Source organism: Fukomys damarensis, unplaced genomic scaffold (genome assembly GCF_012274545.1).
Source record: "Fukomys damarensis isolate Sample0158 unplaced genomic scaffold, DMR_v1.0_HiC HiC_scaffold_11, whole genome shotgun sequence".
NCBI classification, from domain to species: domain Eukaryota; kingdom Metazoa; phylum Chordata; class Mammalia; order Rodentia; family Bathyergidae; genus Fukomys; species Fukomys damarensis.
In genome coordinates, this window is record NW_022900923.1 from 10,369,610 (window position 1) to 10,377,363 (window position 7,754).

Sequence of the window (7,754 nt, forward strand, 5' to 3'; positions counted from 1 at the left end):
GAAGACTAAACATTCACTAAGTAGCCCAGTTAAATAGCCTGACAAAGGCTGTGTGGCCCCTGCCTCATGTGCCATGGGACCGAAGACAATATCTACAAGGAAGACCAGGAACACTCAGCATCATAATCTTAAGGATTTGCTGCTGCAGACTCAAAAACAGATATTGGAATCTGGGTTTATTTTCCCAAACTACTATACATTTGACTGACAAAATACTAAATTAGAGGAATCCTAGGAAATAAAAAAAATAATAATAATAAAGTTCTTTAGTCAAGTCAGTTTAGGAAAATTCTATAAACCATGTCCTCTTGAAGCATCATTAACATATTAAATGTTCTAAAATAAATAAGTATAACAACTTATTATAGCACAATCTTAACTGAATCCTGCCATAAGAAACAGTCATACAAGATCCATTCACCATTTCAAAACAGCGGTCTCCATAAAATAACTTTAAAAAAGAATCCAAACATTTTAATTTGTTTGAACCCATTATGGCCAACTAGTTCTATAAAAGGGCTAGACAACTAAGTGTTAACTCACTACGTAAAGAGGCATAGGCTAATCATTAAGGAACACAGGCCCAAAATGGCATCAATGGAAGAGCTGCACTCTAGGGGACTTTATCTTGTGGTGTACTTGCAGCAAGGGACCCCACACATCCACTACAGCCATTCTCTGTTTCTAACTATAACCTGAGTAAAAGAGAATTTGTATCATATTATTCTTGGTTATGAAGGTGGAAGAGATCATGTAATAATAATTAGCAATGACAAAAAATATATATCCAATAACCTTATACTTCTTATTGAAGTAATTTGCATTAAAATATCCTTCTGTAGAACACTAAAAAAAAGTATTTTCAAGACTGATGCTATTTTTTGATAGTTTATTATCAGAATCTGTATTATCATATTATCTTTCAGGAGATACAGGGGCCTACATTTAACAGTGGAAGAAAAAGAAGCCAAGACACACGAGGTGACTTGCCCAAGCTCACACCGCCACTGTAGGGCAGAGCCAAGTCCGGGCAACCAGGTGTGCAGGGCTTTCTACTGGCACTGACTCTTCCTCCAAATCAAGTAATTTCATATTACAAGGGACTGTTCTGTAAGCTAGTTTTTAAATAAAAAAGTCATCAGCATTTATGCTTATGTATTTAGCATTAAACTGTCAATAAACAATGTGTTCAATAATTAAGACAAAATTTACAAACTTCACCAGTGAACTCAAGCATTACAGAGATGGGTTTTATCCACTTGCATCTGGGACTTCCACCAAATTCTACCATAATCGTAATTTTTCAACTTTAAAAATTGCTCCTGGCTCAAATGATACTTTCTTTGAAAAGAATTTAAAAGATGTCATGGACATATTATGATCAATCATTTAGAAATAAACACTTTCTTCTGCTCTTTTTTTTTATATAAAAGCAGTGTTACTGACTTCTAAGTAGCAAACCATGCTCTCTGATTTAAAGACCCTACAGTAGCACACCCTTGCACCAAGTCATCTACACTCTCCCATGTTCCTAAAAGCACTGGTCTGCAAGATGAGCTGGAACTCTGCCACCTGTCCTCTAGGGTACAGCAAACTTCACCTCCTTCTACAGTCCTAATTTCTGTAGAAATGTTTTCTATAGTGAGTTAGACAAAATTTGGTTTTTCATTTAAGCTCACTGCACTGAATATTCTATTGTTGACTAATCTATTTTTCTTATTCCTAAAAATATTTTACATGAAATTGATGGTAGATTCCGTTTAGAACTTTTACAAAGCAGTGATAACAAACATATCTCCAGGACTAAAGAATTTGATGGCAATAAAAACAGCATTTGAATGCCATTTTATAATATACAAAACATTTCACATCTTTATTCTGATCCAATCACAATATAAATTAATAAAGCAATTTAACAGTGCCTGACACTTAAGATGTTCAACAAATACAGAATAAATGAATGACTGAAGAAATGAAGATAAGGCTTTAGATAGCTAATAATGAATAGATTAAGCAAACAAATACTTTAAATCAACAGAGAATATTCTTATGCAATATTCTTATTCTTAAAAACAAAACTGAAGTTAAATATCATGAAGTATCTGAGAGAAAATAAAATTATAATAAATGTTCTTAACTATTTATCAAACTCTTTCCTATAGACCTTCCATTATAAGGACTAGAACACATTAAAATACCTCTTTTTCTCAGCATTTTTGGACAATTTTTGTTGAAATCAGGTTTTAACTCCAAACAAAATAAATAGCAATACTAAAGTTATTAAGAATTTTTGAGATGATTACTTACAGCAATCAACTATGCAATTTTTAAGCAACAGTTAAATTCCTTCAAACATGTTTTAGAGTATCATACACTCAGAAATACAACATACATGAGTTGGCCATGGTGGTGCATGCCTGTAATCGTAGTACCCAGGAAGCTGAGGCAGGAGGACTGCCTTGAGTTCGAGGCCAGCTGGGGCTATATAGTGAATTCAGGGCCAGCATGAACTACAAAGGGAGACCCTACCTCAAAAAAACAACACTGACAATAAATACAATATACATAAATTTGTTTGGTCTCTTTCCCCTGCTTCCCCTCCTACACACACACACACACACACACACACACACACACACACACACACTATTCTGTGAGAGAAGTACACTAAGTTACAGGGAGGTAAGAAAAACAAAGTATTTTAAAAAATCTTTTCCAAACCTATAATATAATGCTATTAAAGTGCTTTCACTTATATGACCTGGCCTGACTCAGAAACAGTTTGTGCAGCACATAGCACATCCACAACTCTAGCCAACCAATAATGATGACATTACTTCCCCAGTTACCAACATAAGTTAGTGACACATAACAAGAATGACCATCTACAACTGACAATTAAGAGATGAACCCTCAAGTACCTATAATTAAATTTGTTTTACCAAATTATCTTCTGAAATCCAAAAAAGCAAATGTTCTTTCATTTTTTTGTGTGTGTTTTTTGTTTTTTGGTTTTTTTTTTTTTGGTACCAGGGATTGAACTCGGGTCCTTGCGCTTGCGAGGCAGGCCACGAACCACTGAGCTAAATCCCCGGCCCAAAAGCAAATGTTTTTAAAGTAAATGAAAATATAACTAAAGTGCCACAACAGATGACTAAAGGTAGGTTGATATAGAAGATACCAGCAATTCTCCTCATACAAATAAGAATAAAATTCACAGGTTAATAACTTCCCATATGTTAATTTCTAAGTTAAAAATCAGAATACAACTCAGTAACTTTCTTTAAAGAGTAATTTACACTATAATACTGTGTATTATAAAGTTCTGCATGAAAGCTGTTGTTTTTTGTTTTTTGTTGTTTTTTTGTACCAGCAATCAAACTCAGGACCTTGCCCTTGTAAGGCAGGGACAGGCACCACTGAGCCAAATCCCCAGCCCACAAAGTTTTTTGTGTATTTTATATATGCTAGCCAAACTGAGTTAATAAGAATAATATTCAAATACAATGGAATACTGCTACTCTGAATTACTAGTCAAGGGTATCTGCAATGTAATTCTATGGGATTTTCTGATTTTCAAAGAGAGGAAACTAATGTATGGCTCAATAAATATACAAACCTGTCAAACTTTTGAAAGGATTCAAAGGAAAGAAAACATAACTGAAACAAAGAAAATTCAAGACAACTTGTCTTGTACTTAACCCTAAGGTACTCTCCCTTGTAAGAGTTGTTACCCTATTTAAGAACAAATAAATATCTAGCTCTCAGACAAAATATAAGTTCTTTCAAGCTGCCAATTCTTAAAAACCAAAACCAAATTCATAAACTTTAAAGTACATCTACAAAAACAAAGCATTTCCCCTTTTCCCCATTTAGGGCATTTGAGAATCATTTCAACCAACATGTCCATTCTTAAAAAGCAAAAAAGCAGCTTATGCTAGGTGGTATTTTTAATATTCTAAGTTTAAACAACTAGGAAAATGCTTATCAAACTCCTGTTTCACCTAAACCACTGAACAAGCTGTTGATAAATTATCCCCTCCTTTTCTCTTACAAGATGTTGCTTGTGCCTATGTGAAAGCACCTGTAATATGGACAGGTTGAGGACTGCTACTAGAAGAATTGTGATTGTAGCTGGCCACGTATTTCCAATATACATACAAAACCCTTCTCAATTCTGCTTCGGCAACCTCAATAGGTAAAATGAAAACATCTATCATACACATAAATACAGTTGACCTATCATACATCAAATGGAAGAATTAGGTGACAGACTTCTCCCTAAGTTAAACTGAGAGCTAACAAGTAGGTCTAGAATCCTGCAACAAAGTTCATCACAAGGGTACATGAGAAAGAACCCTGGACAGACCAAGAAACCTGTGTCTCTGTTCCCAGCTCTGCACCACCCAGAGTGATGCTTGAATTCTGTGTCTCAGTGTCCTTGGCCATGAAGTGCAGCATTAGTTAACTACAGCTTATAGCTCTTCACAGCTAGTATTTATGACTCGAGTTTAACCCTACTGAGTATCCACTTCATACAGAGCTGGCATCACAGGTGAAAGTATCATGATTAAACACAGTTACTGTCCTCAAGAGTTAGTTGGGAAGATAAAATGTCAAGCAGTGATTCAACTCAGACAAACTCTAGGCTAAACTCTACTACTGGCAAACACTACTTACTTGCCCCTCATCCCCCAGCCTCTCAAATAAGAGGCTTACTTTCTTAATATGAGTAATGAGAAGAATTCTTATTTGAACATCTTGTTTTCATCTAGTAAATAAGTATTTTCATTTCCCCCTAAGAATATTAGCAAAATATACCCACTTAGAAATGTGAAATATCTGCAAGAGCTAACACATAAGTACAGCACTGAAAAGGAAATTGAAAACTACATCTATAAGTCAAGGCTAGTATTTGAAGATTACATGGCAGAAGTAAATATGTATCTTATGTGATGAAAGACTACAAAGCTACAATAAAATGTATAAGCAGTTGAAGCATTTAATTTGGCATTTGAAGCAACTGAAATGAAAAAGAATTTTAACAGCTGGGCATGGTGAAGCATGCCTGTAAATCCCCACTAGAGTGGCTGAGGCAGGAGGAACACAAGTTTGAGCCCAAACTGGACAATTTAGCAAAAACTTTATCCAAAAATAAAAAGGACGGGGGATGTAGTTCAATGGCAAGGTGCCCCTGGATTGAATCCCCAGTATCCTTACAACATGATTCTATGAAACTTACTGTATTATATTGTCCAAATTTGGCACTGTGACAGTGAAATCTCAAGATCAGACACAAACAATTTGAGAGAAAATACTAAAAGATAAAAGCGTTTTAGAATTAGAAAAGTTTAGCAGTGAATTTTTATGCCTTAATAAGTTGTTCTCACAAAAAAATCACTTTCAAAAGTGTAGCAGGGGTTTTGCGAAGATAAAGTGTACTGATACACATAAAGAACATGTAACAGTACCTGGTGCACGACAAGTGCTCGCTAGACATTGACTAGCGTTAACTGGAAACTCAATGGGAGCTCCCCATATAAAAAAATAATACAAAACACCTGTTAAGATCAGACGTATGATGCCAGGATTTAGAACTCTGATGCACAAGCTGAGCTAAATCTGGAGCTAATGAACAATTTTAAGTTATTTAAATATTTTAACAGGAGTCTTCCACCAAGTTATGTGCGTTACTAACTTATGTTAATTTTAAAATGCAAGTCAAATTACAATACAAAACAAAATGAAAAGGAGTCTCTTGTTCCTGGGTTTTGTTGTTTAACTTTAAAATGGTTTTAAATTTCACATTTTGACACATCAAATTTAATCACGCATATACAGACAAGAGTCAGTCAAATTATGGTAACTATCCAATTAACATACCATTAACTGCCTTATCATCCCAAGGTCAAAATCTTGATGCAAATGGCGTAACAAAGCAAAGCCCAGCTAGTCATAGTTTCACAAAAATATGTGAAGTTTAAGTAAAAGTTAAACTTCCACACAATTTATAGAACTGGTTCCTCTTTTTAAAGACGCCCAAATAGTTGGAAATTTTCATATGTTTAAATCAAAAGCTAGAGTTTTAAAAATCCTAACTTCCTACTTTGCACCACTATACCAAGTAAATCATGTCCCATAAGTTTAATCAATGCTTAAGTTTGCAGTGATTCTGAAACCTCTTCTTTCTAGTGATAGTAATCTTCTGAATGAAATGTAAATATTAAATGTTTATACCCAAACCAGCCCCTAACACACAGTTCATTATAATATTTGCTAAATGCAACTTTATCTTAAAAATACTTTACAGCTATAAAATTACACACAATTCAAAGCAGAACCTTCACCCTGACATACACAACTTAAACCTAAGAATCAGTGGTAAGATTACTGAACTAAAAATTAACTTGGGGCTGGAAAAAAATTCACTAATCATTATGGAAAGACTACGCATGAGACAAAATGGATTCGAATCATAGTTTCATTAAAATTTCTGACTAAATTTTAAATTCTGTAAAAAAAACACACTGCAATAACAGTACAAAATTATAACTGAAAACTAAAATCCTACCTACTTCCATATAAACTGCAGTGTTGTCTCATTCATATAAGTTCTCCTTCACTTTAAAATTAGAAGTAGAAGTCAGATATTTTGAGGCCAACCCCAATAAGAAAAGCAAAAAGCAAATCCTCAAATACAATCAAGCATGTGTATCTACAAAAGAAAAAAAAGTCTTTATAAATCTCACATATAACTGTGTATCCAGCCATATAACTTGGACAACTAAAAATTTAAGGAAAAGATACTTTAATAAAAGTATTTTCACATTTCGGGCCACTACCTCCTGGAACATTTGTACTCATTTATATATATTTTGCAAAAGACACTCAAATTCTAAGGACTGATCTTTTCCTAAACCATCTTTATTGGGTCAATCCATCTTTGGCTTTTACAACTGTTTCTTAAGTGACTACATAACCTAATACAACAAATAAGTTTCTACCCAAAATTAAGACAGTGCTTGTCTAGTAATTTATAATTCCACTAAAAAGATTTAATGTGACGAAGTTTTACCAAACATGGAGTAATGTCTAATGATTTGACACATTATTTTATGCCTTTAGCCTCAAGATAATTAAATACAGCACAAAAGTGTAAAAAATCATTTCATTAGTACGAGAAATTAATATCGACCCATAGGCTTCATCGTTGAATTTCTATTTGTCAAATATCAATTGACAACCATTGTTCATTCAACCAAAATACTATACTGGCGAAATGAGTTTTATTGTCCTAACATTATTTTCAGGGTGAAATGCGAGCATTCTAGCTGACTTATGGGTAAGCATTTTATCTGCTTTCAGAAGATAAACAGTCAATATTGATCCTAGAAAAAGCAGGCCCCAAAGAGATTCGGTATCTCCAGCTTAACTCTAGGTTCCCGGGAAATCCCAAACAAGGCGTGACCCCCGCCTGGGCGTCCAGACTGCAACTTTGGGCCCCGAAGGGCCCCGCCAGCATCATGGCTGTTGCGGACCGATGCGCAGGAGGAGGAGATGGACGAGGAAGAAGCTGGTTTGTTTACTTGCAGCCCGAGCCGCCACCGCCGGCAGCGACAGCATCCGCGGAGCAGCCAAACCCAGCATCTTCCGCACATTTCTATTCTTAGCACACAACTCCCAAGCGGATCAAAACCCCACTACTATTAAAAACACAGACAGGCTCGTTACCCACCTCCCACACGCACTCCCCC

General features: G+C 35.1%; 1 protein-coding gene across 3 annotated transcripts in view; it reads right to left on the reverse strand.

The window, feature by feature from the left end:
* Akt3 (AKT serine/threonine kinase 3) overlaps positions 1–7,754 on the reverse strand; it is a 265,681-nt gene that overhangs the window by 256,382 nt on the left and 1,545 nt on the right. Inside the window, exon 1 of one of the 3 annotated variants that reach the window (XM_010642598.3) lies at positions 6,576–6,641. The exons of the other annotated variants lie outside the window; for them this stretch is intronic. The gene's annotated coding sequence lies outside the window, so the exon portion shown is untranslated. Of the gene's footprint in view, positions 1–6,575; positions 6,642–7,754 lie in introns of those variants that run through there. 3 annotated transcript variants of the gene reach the window in all.